The sequence below is a fragment of the Pteropus vampyrus genome, unplaced genomic scaffold (assembly GCF_000151845.1).
Source record: "Pteropus vampyrus isolate Shadow unplaced genomic scaffold, Pvam_2.0 Scaffold23, whole genome shotgun sequence".
Classification (NCBI taxonomy): Eukaryota; Metazoa; Chordata; class Mammalia; order Chiroptera; family Pteropodidae; genus Pteropus; species Pteropus vampyrus.
In genome coordinates, this window is record NW_011888804.1 from 2,348,903 (window position 1) to 2,363,409 (window position 14,507).

Consider the following 14,507-nt stretch of genomic DNA (forward strand, 5'->3'; position numbering starts at 1 on the left):
AGACTACAAAGAAAAATGAGGGATTTGGGGGCTGGGGATAGAACTATTGTGAATCTTGGTTGTGATGCCGGTTATACGACTGTATATATTTGTCAGAACTTAGAGAAGCACATAGCAAAAAGTGTGAATTTTACTGTATGTATATTATACTTAAAATTAAGAGTTCTGAGATTAAAAAAAAAAAAAGTCCTGTGATATGATGGGGAGTAACTGCTTAATGGGTACAGAGTTCCCGTTTAGGGCGATGAAAATTTTTGGAAATGGTTAGTGATCATGGTTGCGCGACATTGTGAATGTAACTAATGCCACTGAATTGTACGTTTAGAAATGGTTAAAATGATATTTCATGTTAAGTATATTTTACCACAGTTTTTTAAGTGAAAAAAGAAATGAGTCTGGCGTAGATTTCAGGCATGGCTGGATCCAGGATTCTTTCTATTTCTCAGGAATCCTTTTTCCCACCTTGGCTTTATTCCCAGCAGGCTCTCCCCAGGTGGTGACAAAGATGGCCTTGGGCAGTTCCAGGTATACCCCTCCCAACTTAGCAACTTGAGCAGGAGAGAAGTGCTGCTTTCCCAATACTTCCTGAAAGTCCCATGGTTGAATCTCATTGGCTTGTTTTGAGAATGAGCTTGCCCTTCAGTCAGTCTCTGGAGTCAAGGGGTTGGAGTGATCAGATTAGGCAGCCCTGGGTCATATACCCAATCCCAGAGCTGTGGGGAGTAGCCCTACCCAAACTCCTTGGAGGCAACTGGGGAGGGATTGATCTCAAAGAAAACCAAGGATCTTTGTCAGCAGCCCCTACACCCAAGTTAAATGTTGAATGGCCCAGCCCCAATTCTCTGCCCGACATTTATGCAGGCTGTGCCATTCTGTCCTTACATTTTCTCCAGCAAAGCCCACGTAGGTACAACATACACTCATCATTCCATCCCTGGGTTTGCATAAAAACCCACGTCCACGAAGTAGCAACTGCAATGTTTTTCAATCACACAGCAAAGATATTTAAAAATATCACCCATATGTGTTTTAAATACAGGCAAATAGCTGGCAAAGCAGCCGGCTTCACACCCGCGTGCCATTCTGAGTTATAATCTTCTCGCTTCCAATTCTCAAAATCACACGTTGAAGGCCAGACAAGCCCAGAACACTGCTAAGACTGTGTGTCTACCCAAAATCTTCACAACCCTCACAGCCCAGCTTTCTTTTCTGGTAGAGGAAACATCTATGATCCTGGGAAGGAATTTAAGGGCTCCTGGGCTTGAGCTGAATCATTTGCCCTCAGCTGAGAATACAGAATTGAAACCATGAAGTTTTAGTGAAGTTTAAGGAAGTTTTTCAGCCTCCTTCATGATATTATCCTTACCAGTTCAAACATACCAGCTCTCTCACTGCCCCATGCCTGCCTACTCATAGTGTCATTCTATCTGGTAGTAAAGTCTTTAAAATCCAAAATCCAACCTTGCTTATATGTGATCTTGTAACTTGAGACTCCCCGTTTTCTCACCTTCTAGATTTATGCTTTCCTTTAATATCCAAAATAGTACCTTTTTGCTATGAGTAACAAATAATTCCAACTCAAGTGGCTAAAATTATAACAGACTTTATTTTATACAAGAAGTACAGAGGTAGGTGAGTCTGAGTTTGGTGAGATCAGTGGCTATGTGACATTAGCTCTGTACTCTGTCATCTTCTGTGTGGCTTTTACCTTCAGCCAGCTTCCTCTAATGACCCCAAATGGCTGTCCCTGCACCAGGTATCACATCTAGGCACAGAAAAGTCCATAGAAGTACTTCAGCAGATCTTCCTTCACATCTCATCGGCTAGAACTTAGTCACATGTCCACCCCGAGGCCAGTTACCAGCAAGGGCAATGGGAGGAGGAGTACCAAGAAGAGAAGGAAGAAAAAGGAAGAGGAGAAGGAATAAGAAGAGGGGGTGAAAGGGTGGGGGCAGAGTCACAGGGGAGAAGATTTCTGAGAAATCTTGAGGAGCTTTTATAATATCCTTGTTATAATTTCTCTTGGGATTGATACACGTTTCGTTCTTGCTGTCTCTAAACCCTTCCTCTCTGGCTCTGACTGCTCTCTGCTCCCTTTGTCCTGGTGATATATGGGCTTGACTAAGACACCTTGAGTCTCACTAGTCTTGTTCCAAAAACTCTGGAATACGGAAGTTTTTATTTTCAAGTTTATGGCAAACTCCTTTGGCTGCAAAATCTACCCAGGACTGGTGCAATGTATAGACTTAGAAAACAAAACAAAACAAAACAAACAATATGAACGGTAACACATTTTGCTGTAGAAATATCAACATGCTGGGCCACATGATGTTCCCCGACCTTGCACATAATATAAGGTATATGATATTTTAAAAACCTGAGAAATTCTAAATTCCAAAATACATCTGGCCCCACAGGGTTTGAATAAAATGGGTTATGAAATGTGATGGTTATTATAATCATCTCCATTTGACGGATGAGGAAAATGAGACCCAGGTAAATTCAGTACCTTGCCCAAGATAACAAAGAGAGTGTGGCCTAGATTTAAACTTGAGATATCTGTATCAAATCCAAGGCCATCATCCAACATATCCCTTTAATCCTTCCCATCTACAATGCACAATTTTTGCCATAGCTATGTAGCATATATTATTATTTACTTAATATTTTTCTATAACCTGGCTTACTTTTTACTTAAGTAAGTATATTTGTAAAAGGGAACTTCCTATCACCACTTTAAATGGAAAACTGGTACTACTTACATTGCCCACCAATAGTGCATGAGGGTTCCACTTGCTCCACATTCTTGCCAGCACTTGATATTATCAGGCTTTAAAATTTTGACCAATCTGATGAGTGTGAAATGGTATCACATTTTGGTTTTTATCTGAATTTTTCTTAACTACTAGTGAGATTGATTAGCTTTTCAGGTATTTATTGGTCATTTGACTGTCCTCTTCTGTGAAATGCCTGTCTGGGGCTGTCACATGGAGCTCTAATAGGGATCTTCTTAGTCAAGGCCTCTCTTGGGATATTTAAGTCTTTGTTTCTTTTGAAGTACCAGCTTGTCAAAGAAGCTGACATGCAAGGCCTTAACAAGGAGGAGAAACATGATAAGGGTTAGGGAGGCCAAGACAAAGGAAGTGGGAGTCTTCTCTTTTTCCCAGTGATACCCCTTAAAAGCAAGCATTGAATGATGGACCTCATGACAGCTCCTATTCTGGAGAACTCATAATTTTCAGAGTGTGGATCTTCATGCCACCAAATGTGGGTGAAAAAGGGAGCAGCACTCCTTTTATAGATGTAAAAAACAAGGCCTTGAGAGTGCTGTGTGACTTATTCAATGCCACATGGCACCATGACTCTGGTTGCTGGGGTATAAGACCTGCTGAGACCCTAGAACGAGTGGTGGAGGCTACCAAGAAGACTGATTGGTGGTCTGAGGTAGGTCCCATCAGGGCAATTGGAGAGCCTAAGGGTGTCTCAGTGAAGACCAAGGTCTGATTTCAGGGAACTCACAGTCTAGGGTCAAGGGATCACATAGGTTGAGAGCAAAAAGCCCCTTGGAGTCCAGATTGGGTGACTGGGGATGGAAATCGAGGATGATGAAATCACAGGATGGACTCAGGAAGGGGTGCAGGATCCAGCCTGCCAGTGGGACAGCACTAGATCCATTTGCTGCAGTAACAAATAGGCCCTTAGTGCATAGCGGCTCTGTGTGAGAGATGTGTGTTTCATAGCCACACGACAATCCTTCGTAGGTGTTCTGTGTGATGGAGGCTGTCCTCCAGGTGTGATCTAGGAAGCCAGGCTCCTCTCTATCCTCACATCTTACATTCTTCTCCTGGAACCAGTGGGGCTAGACCAGGCAAGTTTTCTTCATGGCAAAGGCAATAATGCAAGAAGACAAGTGGAAACACATGCCATATCTTGAGATGTAGGCTCAGAATTGGCACACCAACACTTTCACTTCATTCTGTTGGCCAAAGCAACCAAACTCAATGTCCAGTGTCCCACGCCCACAATGGGAATGTCACTACAAAATTACTGGCACTGGGCATGAATAGAAGGAAGGATGAAGAATTAGGGCCAATAACACCACTGACCACGGGCAGATATTATTCTTCCCATTTTCTAGAGGAGGAAGCTAATGTCCAGAGAGAATAAGCACCTGCATCTAAGCCACACAGCCAGGCAGCCGCAAATTCAAACCCAATAGCTGTTGAAGCCCCAGGCTCTTGCACCACACTACATCAAAACCTGGCTCCCCTGTCACTGGCATCATTGGGCAGCCATTTATCAGTGACTGACTTTTAAGTAAAATGTGGCACACACAATTTCCTGTGCCTAATCTTCCTTTAACGTTTGTCTCTTGTGTGGGCCACCATCTGTCCCTCAGCTCTGCAGTGACACTTCAGCAGTGGGGTGAAGCCTCGCCAGCTAGGTTCCTTATACCTTTATGCCACTTAGCAGCCTCCAGCAGATGCAAGTTTTCTGACACAGGCTCCTATGATGAGCAGATACTCTTTGATTAGCCTTATTTTCATTATGTTTGTTGCCTCTCTGAGATCATCGTAATTCTGTAGCCCTCCGGGATACACATGACGCTTATGTGCCGTTTGCCTCTCTGGGGATTAGAAGGAAGAGTGGGACTATTGGGGACTTCTGTGGTGGAGGGCTTGTCCTCTAAAATCCGACTTCACGCTGTAGGGAAGTTTCGAGACTTAGGAGAGACTGGGAGGTCAGAGCTGATAGGGCAGCTCAGTAGGAGTAAGGAGTGGGAGAAATCCAGAAGACTTTGGAATCAGTCAGTCTGGAATTTATTCCACTCTTTGGCTCTGTGACTCTGGGCAAGTTGCATCATCTCTGTGCCTCAATGCCCTCATCTGTAAAATGGGAATACTAATAGTGCCTACTTTGTGGGGTTGTTGTGGTGTTAAATGAGATAATTCTTGGTGTTTAGAGTAGTACCTGGCACATAGTGATTAAATTATAATTAATCATAATTATATAAGTATTATGTTGAGTTCCTGAGGGTCATCTATCACCCATCCCTCCAAGTATTGCTTGTTCCTCCCAAACAACAACATCGATAATGGCACTCTGCATTTATGGAGTGCTTACTGATGCCAGGCTCTTTGTGTGCATTATCTCATTTAATTCTCGCCCCAACACTAAGAGGTCCCCATTGTGCAGATGAGGAAACTTAGGTTCAGAGAGGTGGAGTAACTTGCCCAAGACCATATCTAAAAAGTGAAAAGAGCTACAATTTGAATCTGAATTTAAACTGAGGTCCTCTGACTCCAGCCCTGCTTCTTGTTGCCCTCTAAACTATTCCTATATTTAGTTTGAGAGAAATGGAGATAGAGAGTAACTGAATTTGCTTCCATGATGTCGTTTGCTTCTTCCAACCACCCCATTGGGAGCCTTACTGCATTTTACAGTTGATGAAACAGGTTCAGGGTGGTGGAGTGACTTACCCAAGGACACACCGAGGAAAAGAGAGAGCCAAGATCTGCATCCTCATTTGAACCTGGCTCTGACTTCAGACTCGTTCTAGGCTGTCTGTTCCTGAGATACATAGCAGTTGATTTTGTGCTTCTTCCAAATACCTGTTTGGGAATTTTACCCCCATTTTACAGCTGAGCATTCTGAGGCATGAGAGAGAAGCCAGCAAGTGGCAGAGCCAGTGATTCAAACCCCTGCCTTTAGACTCAGTGCTCTTTTTCTTGTCTTTGGCCAAGGAAATTGTTACCCAGGGAGGGGTAACAATTGTTACCCAGAGAGAGAATGGAGCTCTAATGGGGCAGGGGCTGCCCCAGAATCTAGCTTTAGGTTTGCTCACTACCGCCAGCCAGCCTGGGGGCTGTCCAGAGCCCACACTCTAGTCCAGGGGTGCTCAGGCTTGGAGGTAGGGCTAGCGTATACACCTTGTGTCCACCAGGTGGGGCTTTCGCCAAAGGCCGGGCTCTTGGAGATCCCAGGAGAGGCCTCGCTGCCCCACCCTAGGAAGGTAAAACCTAGCACACACACCGCGTGTATCTGCACAGTATGCTCACCCATGTGTATATATGAGCTGTGCAAACCTGTGTGTGAGCACAAAGGTGTGTCCTAGAGAATCTCTTCTTGACTTGTGTGCAAATGTGCATGAATAGATATCTGCACTGACATGAAAGAGTATGTGTGCATGTGCAAATGTGCAGAGGAGTATAGGCAAACAGTGTCTGAGTGCTGATGTGTATGCATGTGTGTGCATATATATGCAAGTGTGTGTGTGCGCGTGCAAAGAGTATGTGGCACAGGTAGTAGTAGGTTAGACCCTGGCCTGAGGTCCTGAGGATCATTTTAGTCTCTTTCCTAGGCTGTTTGGAAGCAGGGGCTGGTAGAGTTGACCTCTCAGAGTCTCTGATGCTTGGCACATTTGCCAAAGACCCTGATGGATGCCCAGGATTTGGAGCAAGAAGGGTCATGGTAGAAAGGCTCGATTTCCTTCCTGGGTCAGGGAGTGCTTGAACAGGGGTGGGGGGACTTTGCTCCCCAGACACTGAGTTCTTTAGAGATTTCTGTGCTTTGAGGAATGGGGACCCAACCTTTAAAGACCAGGATCTAGAACCTTCATCTAGACTCTCAGAGCTCTGGAAAGTGTTGCTGGAGGCTGTGGGCATAGGGAGTGCTGGCTCTGGATTCCACTCTGACCAAGCCCCTCACCAGCTGAGAAGTGAATTTAAAGCCCTACAGAGGAGTTAGAGGCAGTTGAGAAAGGGAAGGGGGTGGCATTCAGAGTTAAGAGCTTGAGCCCTGGCATCAAACAGAACAGGACGTGAACAGCTATCTCTGTTGCTCACAGACTGGGTAACCTTGGGCAAGTCACTCATCCTCTCCGAGCCCCTATTTCCTCAGCTATTAAAGGGAGGAAATGGCATGCTTACCTCCTACTGCTGTTATGAGGAGGAAATTAGATAATGGGCAGAGCAAGCTCAGCTTGTGGAAAGCAGGCCATAAATGGCAGCATCATCATTATTTTCCTGCCCTGTGGGCCCAACTGGATCATCTTTTGGTTCTTGGAAACCAAGAGCTGAGGAATCAGAAGCTCCAGGAAGGCTGAGAGAGTGGAACTCAGGGACTGGCTGCCCGGGTGGAAGACACAGCTCCCATGGCTCTGATTTTTCCGAAATGCCTCTTTTAGAAGCACCTTCATTCCCTTCCATACTGCCCTGAGCATAGGCAGCAGGAAAAGCTAAAGCTGGGGTCAAGGGTTTTGTAGCAGGGCTACCAAATGGTACACATTTTTTCACATGCTCAGCCATTGTCCTGTTGAGTGAACTTGGGTGAGCTATTCTGTCTCTCTGAGCCTGAGTTTGCTTGTTGTAAAATGGACGCAGCCCTGATAGATGTGAGATTTGAGGAGAATGTTGATGAGGCCCCTGGTGCATTGTAGGCACCATTATGATGATGAGGATGACAATGACAACATCATGATTGGTCAAGGCCAAAAAGAAAAGTGTAAGCAGTCGCATCCCCGTCTTACTGAAGGAAGAAAATAATTCTTTTTTTTTTGTTTGGCCAGTGAGTAGTATTTTGCTGACTAGATGAAATGTGAGAACCTTAGATTTGAAGAAGTAGAAGAAATGGGAGGGGACGTGCAGAAATGGAGAAAGGGAGAAAATGCTGGGAAAAGGCAGAGAAACTGAGAATGAGCTATGAACGAGAAGATGGATGAGCAGTTTGAGAGGAGAGAGATTAAAAATAGAGACTGGAGTGGTTGCTTTAATGAAGGGAACTTTGGGGAAAGAAAGAAGCAAAAAGAGTTTTAAGGTATTAAGCTCTTCAAGCCCTGCCCCATAAGATAACCTGCAGTAAGAGTCTGCACTCTTTGTTGAGGCTTTAAGGGGTTCAGTTTGTGGAGTTTCATTTGGGTGGAGGGTGGGGCGGCGGGTGGTTGGGAGGCATGGAGGCCTTGGTTGTTCTTAGAGCACAGGAAAGATCTATAGCTGCCCTTGGGCTCCTAGTCCTGGGAGCTGATGGAGGGGTGCCCTACACATGAAGCCAGATGGGGCTGCTCGTGCCAGATATGTGGGATCTGGGAGAGATGGAGATCCAAATGGGTGCTCTGAATTCCTTGGTGATTGTTTTTGAGGACCTAGGTCACTGTCTGGTTTGCGCACTTAGCTGTGAAAATAAGGATGCAGAACTGAAAGGCAGGTTCTTGTCCTGGGGCTGATTTCTCAGGGGCTCAGCCAAGCTGTGTGCCTGATGAAGAAGCCTGTGCCAGTGTTGAAGAAGAGTCCTAGAAACTCTAATTAGCTAATATTTCTAAATCTCCTGGAAGCTATCAAGTGCCAAGTGGTGTTTCATACTGGGGATACTCAAAGAAAATTCAGTCCTGGTTCTGCCTATTAATCTAGTTCTGAAAGGGACCTGGGCTATGCATGACCAGAGCTATTAGGATGCTTTTTAAATAAACAGACATGTAAAGTCAGCTTAATAAGGATATAATTTCCAGTTCACATGTTCTGTGCTGTTAGAATAGAAAGGAACGTGTTGAGTTTCTTTCTTTAAATCTATGGTGTGCAGGCACCTCCACCTGGAGTTGATCATTACATATGGTGTGAGGGAAGGGATCTATTGTATTTTTCCCCATATAGGGAACTATTTGGCCCAGCACCAGATTGAAAATAAAGTCTATCCTTTCCCCCGTAGTTCATAATGCCAGCTGTGCCATCTATTTGTGTGAATCTGATTCTAGGCTTTTAATTTTGTTCCCTGGTTCTATCTGTCTTTCAGCCTCACTGTCTTTATTATTATAACTTTATATAATTTTATAATCTTCAAACTTGCCCTGGCTATTCTTAGCCCTTGCATCACCATGAAATTTTAAGATGCGCTTGTTAAGTTCTGTGAAAAACCTTATTGAGATTTTGATAGGAATGGTCTTACATTTATGGATTAATTTGGAGAAAAAGGACATCTTCACCATACTATATCTTCTAGCTCATGAACATAGACTCTTTCTATTTAGTTAGATCTTTTATAGAAATCTTAGATGGGTATGCTGTTCTATTGTATGTGATCAGTTTGGGGCCCAGAAGAAAACAGGTCCCCCACCCCAGCTGAATGAAAATTCCTGATGATAAAAGTAATTTGTGCTCATAAAAGAAATTAAGGTGATGATATGGAAATTAGAGGCCTCTAAGCCCATTAACCATTAGATATCTAGTTTTCCTTAACTTTTTCCTAAGTACCACATTTTAAGCAAGGATGGGATTGTTTCATAATATTGTTCTATAATCTGCTTATGTTTACTGTATCATATATTTTAGACATCTCTTCACCTCAACACATAGACATACCCCTCATCTTTCTTAATAATTGAATAGTATTCTGTGGTAGGTATATTGATTAGAGTCCCAAGAGGTACACTCAGCTGGGATTTTTAAATGGCACTATTTACAGAGGCATGGTCAGGAGAATGTTGAGGCACCCAGATGCTAGCAAGAGGAGGAAGCTATTTCCACCCCAGATCATAAGAGGTCAGGGAACAGAGCAGTTACTGGGGCCCAATGAGAGCAAGAGAAGGACAGCTTGACAGGGGCTATGGGTGTAGAAGGACCCAACCATGGCCAGAACAGCAGTGAAGTAGAGAGGTGGCTGGGGAATTAATATTCCAGCCTTTCCCTCCTCCCACCTTCTTATCTCCTACCAGGGCCTCCCATTGGCCAAACCCAACTGCAAGCCAGAGAGCCTGGGAGATGTATTACTGGGTGCACCGCGTTTGGGGCAGAGGGAGTAAATAGGGAAGGGGAACAAAAAGAGAACAATCAGTACAGTATGAATACATTGTTGTTTGTTTAACCAGTCTCTGACATTGGAAGGGAATCAGGCGAAGAGAACCTGTCCCTCTTGAGGCGAAGAGAACCTGTCCCTCTTGCGTTGTTCCTCTCATGTGGGATTGGTCCTTCAGTGTTGGCACGTGGTTAAAGCTGCAGCCCTCACTTTCTGGGCATCTGCTTTTCCACCCGTTCCTCCTCCCCATTAGAGGCAGGGCAGGCTCATGCTCAAGGAGCCCCATGCTTCTTGATGTGAATGAACCCAGGTATTAGTCTTGATGTGAATGAACCCAGGTATTAGTCTTGATTCTACTTTACAACCATGAGACCATGAGCCAGCCATTTCCTCTCTTAGGGCCTCAGTCTTTCCTTCTGTGATGTGGGAGTGCAGATCACTGTCCTATCCATTGTGAGCCCAGTAATAATGATAGCTACTAGATACAGCACATTTGCATATTGCTTTACATAGATTAACATTTAATCCTTGTTACTTTGTGCAGTTATTATCACCATTGTACATATGAGGAAAATAAGGCATAGAGAGGTAAAAATAACTTGTGCAAGGTCACAGAGCTTATAAGCGGCAGAGCTAGCATCTACATCTAAACAGTCTGGCTCCAGAGTCACACTTCTAACCACTATGTCAAGCTAACGATTTATTTATAAAGTATCCAACAGCCAGTAGGTGCTTAACAATGGTAATGGTTGACCGCATTGTGTCAGGTGTTTTGCAGATAAAGAACTGCTGGCTTGGTTCTTGTAGCCAGTCACTCCAGCCTGTGGATCTGGGACCTAACCGTGGGCCAGCCTCCAGGAGCACACCTCTGCAGGTGTCAGCCAGACATTCCCATATCCCTTACTCCTCTCCTAGGGCTGTTTAATACTTCCTGATGAATTTGGAGTCTCTAGTTGTCTTTCTCCCTGTCTGACAGCTGCAATGGGCAATGCAGAGCTACCGAAGGACATTTTCTTTTGTTTCAGCTTTGATGCTGGGAATTTCGCATATCATTATGTTCATGGCTAAGGACCTGCCATTATCTTCTCTGAGATTCTTGCAGTTTATGAATTTCCTAAAGGTTCCAGCTCTCTGTCTACTTCTGCTTTCAGGATAAGCTACCCCAAGCTGCCCTCTGCTTCCTCCTGGGGCAGTGGGGAGGATGTATTCTTTTTCATTGTAATTTTTTAATACTCATGCTGATACATGAGTCTTTTAAGGATCCAGTATCAACCAGGAACCTGGTTAAGTTTTTGCATATCTACATATGTGCATGTATTTGTGGCAGGGTGAGCATGCTAAGAACATGGAAAATTGCTTTTCACAAAAATATTTAATATTTTAGTACTTTAGTTCCCAAATACAAGGCTGATTGTCTACTGGAAAAGTCTGAATTTCCTGGCTTACCATCTTTCATTAAGGACCACCCATAATAATATAATTTCTCCAGCTAACTCTGGTTAGGGGGTAAACATTTAACTGCTTAATTCATTATTGCTGAGCCTGAGATGGTAACAGATGCCTTTGGAATATAAGCCCCCACATCTAATAAGGCACCAGCTCATGTTGCTCTTGGAATATGGTGGGGAGAGACAGCTGAAATTTATTTTGTGAATAAAGCAATAAGCCACTAAGCAAAGCTAATATGTTTCAGCCCAGACAGAAAGACACGATCATTCAGTATTTATGTAGCAACCCGTTCCTCAGTGGGACTGCAAGTTCTACCATTAAAATTGTCAGAATTCTTCAGAGACTCACTGCATTAAGTCATTTAAAAATATCACAGACTTAAAACAATCTGAATTATTGGATTTTCTCGCTGCTCCTCGGTAAGCATGTTTGCTGTGGCAATTTCCTGCTCGGTCAAAGGTGCAGCCTATGTCAGTCAGGAAAGCAGAAAAGTTCCATGCAGAATTTTTATTCAGAAGCCCAATAGTCCCTAACAGCTGAAATGAAGTTGGACATAAATTTAATAAATTTTTTTCTTTTAACTTTTTTTTGACATAATTTGATATTACCAGAACTGTTGCAAGGAAAGTACAAAGAATTTCTGTGTACAGTTCATCTAGAGTCCTCAAATATTAACATCTTGCAACATTTGCTATATTATTCTCCCTATATAGATAGAAAGTTAGTTGTAGACATGATGAGTCAGTTGTAGACATGATGAGTTAGTTGTAGACATGATGCCTATCCCTTTACCTTTAGTACTTTAGTATGTTCTCTAAAAACAAGGATATTTTGTTACCTAACCACAGTACAGTGATCAAAACCAGGAAATTAACATTGATACAATACCATTATTTAATCTATTGACTTTATTCTAAGTGTGCTGTTGGCCGCAATTAATACATGTTATAGTGAAAGAAAACCATACATTTTAATCACTTGTCAAGTCTCTTTTGCTTCTTTTAATCTGGAATAGTTCTTTAGTCTTTTTCTTTGTTCCATGTAACATTGATGTTTTTAAAGAGAATACACTGTTTATTTTATAGAATTTCCCCTCCATTTGGGTTTGTCCAGTATTTCCTCACAATTCAAGTTATACACTTTTGGCAGGAATACCACAGAAGTGATGTTGTGTCCTTCTTGGTACATCATATCAGGAGGTACACGATGTCAGTTTGTTCCATGACTTCAAAGTTAGACATAAATTTAAAATAATCTTTCATCTGAACCTTGGTTTGTTAAAAATTGCTCACTCCAGATTTCCTGATACAGGTCTTTAAAAAACAGACTCAAAGACAAGGAAGCTGCAAGCCTTACAGATGCTCAAGAGAAAATGTAGCCATTAAAAAAATTGCCATGCGAGAGTTATGAAATTTCCCTAAATTCATTTTGCAGAATGAGAGCTGTAATTTAAACGTGAAGTTATCGAGAGCTGAGATAAACCACACATCACGTGCAATTTAATCTGGCAAGGAAACAGGCCACTCGGAATTGCTAACTAGGCCTAATTCATTACATCTTGGAAAACGCTGTACTTTTGGTCTTACGAGTCTTTCAACTTGTGCATTAATATATTTACCCATGCCTCATGGAAAATGTATGGGGATGGATACAGAAATACTGTATCCTTGTTTAAATCACATTACATTTTTTAAACAGCTCCAGTGATTGCTCAGAAAGATCACACCTTCTTCTGAAGTATTTATGAAACAATTATTTACATTACATTAAAAACTTTAATTGCCTCGAAGCACGTGCTCCAAGATACAATATTGGAAAATCATCAGAAATATCCATCACGAGCCTCTCTCCTTTACAACTCTTCTAAACTTTATCTTTTTTATAACCCTCTGTATTGATCTATTGTCCCAGACCAAGAGTGATGTCAGAAGTCCAAGCTGGGTCATAAAAAGAGAATATAATTTCCATTTGCTGTTTACAAAAGCAAATCTTTTGACTAAAGAAAAAGAAGGAAAAATGCCCCCCACCTTTTTTTTGGTGGGGAGGTTAGAGGGGTGGGATTGGCAGGGGAACATGCCAGAGAGGGAGAGTTACCCCAGGGTGTGTGTGGGGAGGGGTAAGTGGGTTGGTGAAGGAGTAGGTTGGGAGTCTTAGTTCCTTCTGGAGCGGGGGATATTAGGAGGGGTCTGGGGATCTGGCTTGCACAGGGGCAAAAAGAGGGAGAAAGATGTAAAAGAAGAAATCTGCTCACCACTATTATCCAGCAGTCTGAAACTGCAAAAGATAAGAACCTCCCTCCAGCTGGGCTAAATAAAGCCCTCTCCCAAAAGACAATCATTATAAGGATCCCCATACTCAAAGGACTTGGGGTCCCCAGCTAGGCTAAGGAGCCCTGGAATAATAATAATAACAATAGCAGAAACCTCAGTAGTTTTGAAGGATCCAGAGCCCCCACGGCAGGGGTAGGGCCCCCTTCATAACAGTAAAAACCAATCCATCATACAAAAATAACAATAAAAGCCAACCCACTTGGGGGGAAAGCACTCCAGAGGTTTAAGAACCCCCTCCATTAATTATTTTAACAGTAAAAGGGCCTCGCATTCTAAAGTTGTGAGGAGCTCTCACAATTGGGCTGAAGACTCCCCCAAATAATAATAAGAATCCCTGTTGCAAAGGACTTGAGCTTTTCCCTTCCCCGACCCCGCCTCGCAAAGAGCCCTGCGCTCTGGCTAAAGCGTCGCCTCCCAATAATAATCATCATATAATGGCGTGGAAACTGCGTGCGGCAGTGGTGACATTTCCCACGACTCAGTGGCGCCCCCGGGCGGCTCCCACCCGCCCGCTGGTCTGGTCCCACAAGCCCGTCGGCCCGCGGGTCTACGGAGTCCGAGCTTAAGCTGCTACCCTCGGATCCGTAGCTTAGCTGGCGGAGGAACGGCAGCAGCCCGAGGCACGTGTTGTGTGTGCTCCGATTGCAAAAGAAAAAAAATGCATTTCAAACTATTAACTTTTTTTTTTTTTTGAGTATGCAATACAGGGCGTGGGGGCAGACAGGTGCGGGGAGGAGGGTAGGCGCCCTGCACGCTGGCCTCCCGCAGCCCCCCCTCCCAAACTTCCCTTTGCATTGATCAGCACGTTACGTCAGTATTGATAAGTTTGCAAAAAGCCAAAGTCAAGTGCAATCGCGCGGCACACCGACCCCGGACTTGGGGGGGAGATGCGGCGAGCGCTCCGCGGGCCCGGGAGCCGGCTGCAAGCAGGGCAGCTGCGGCGCC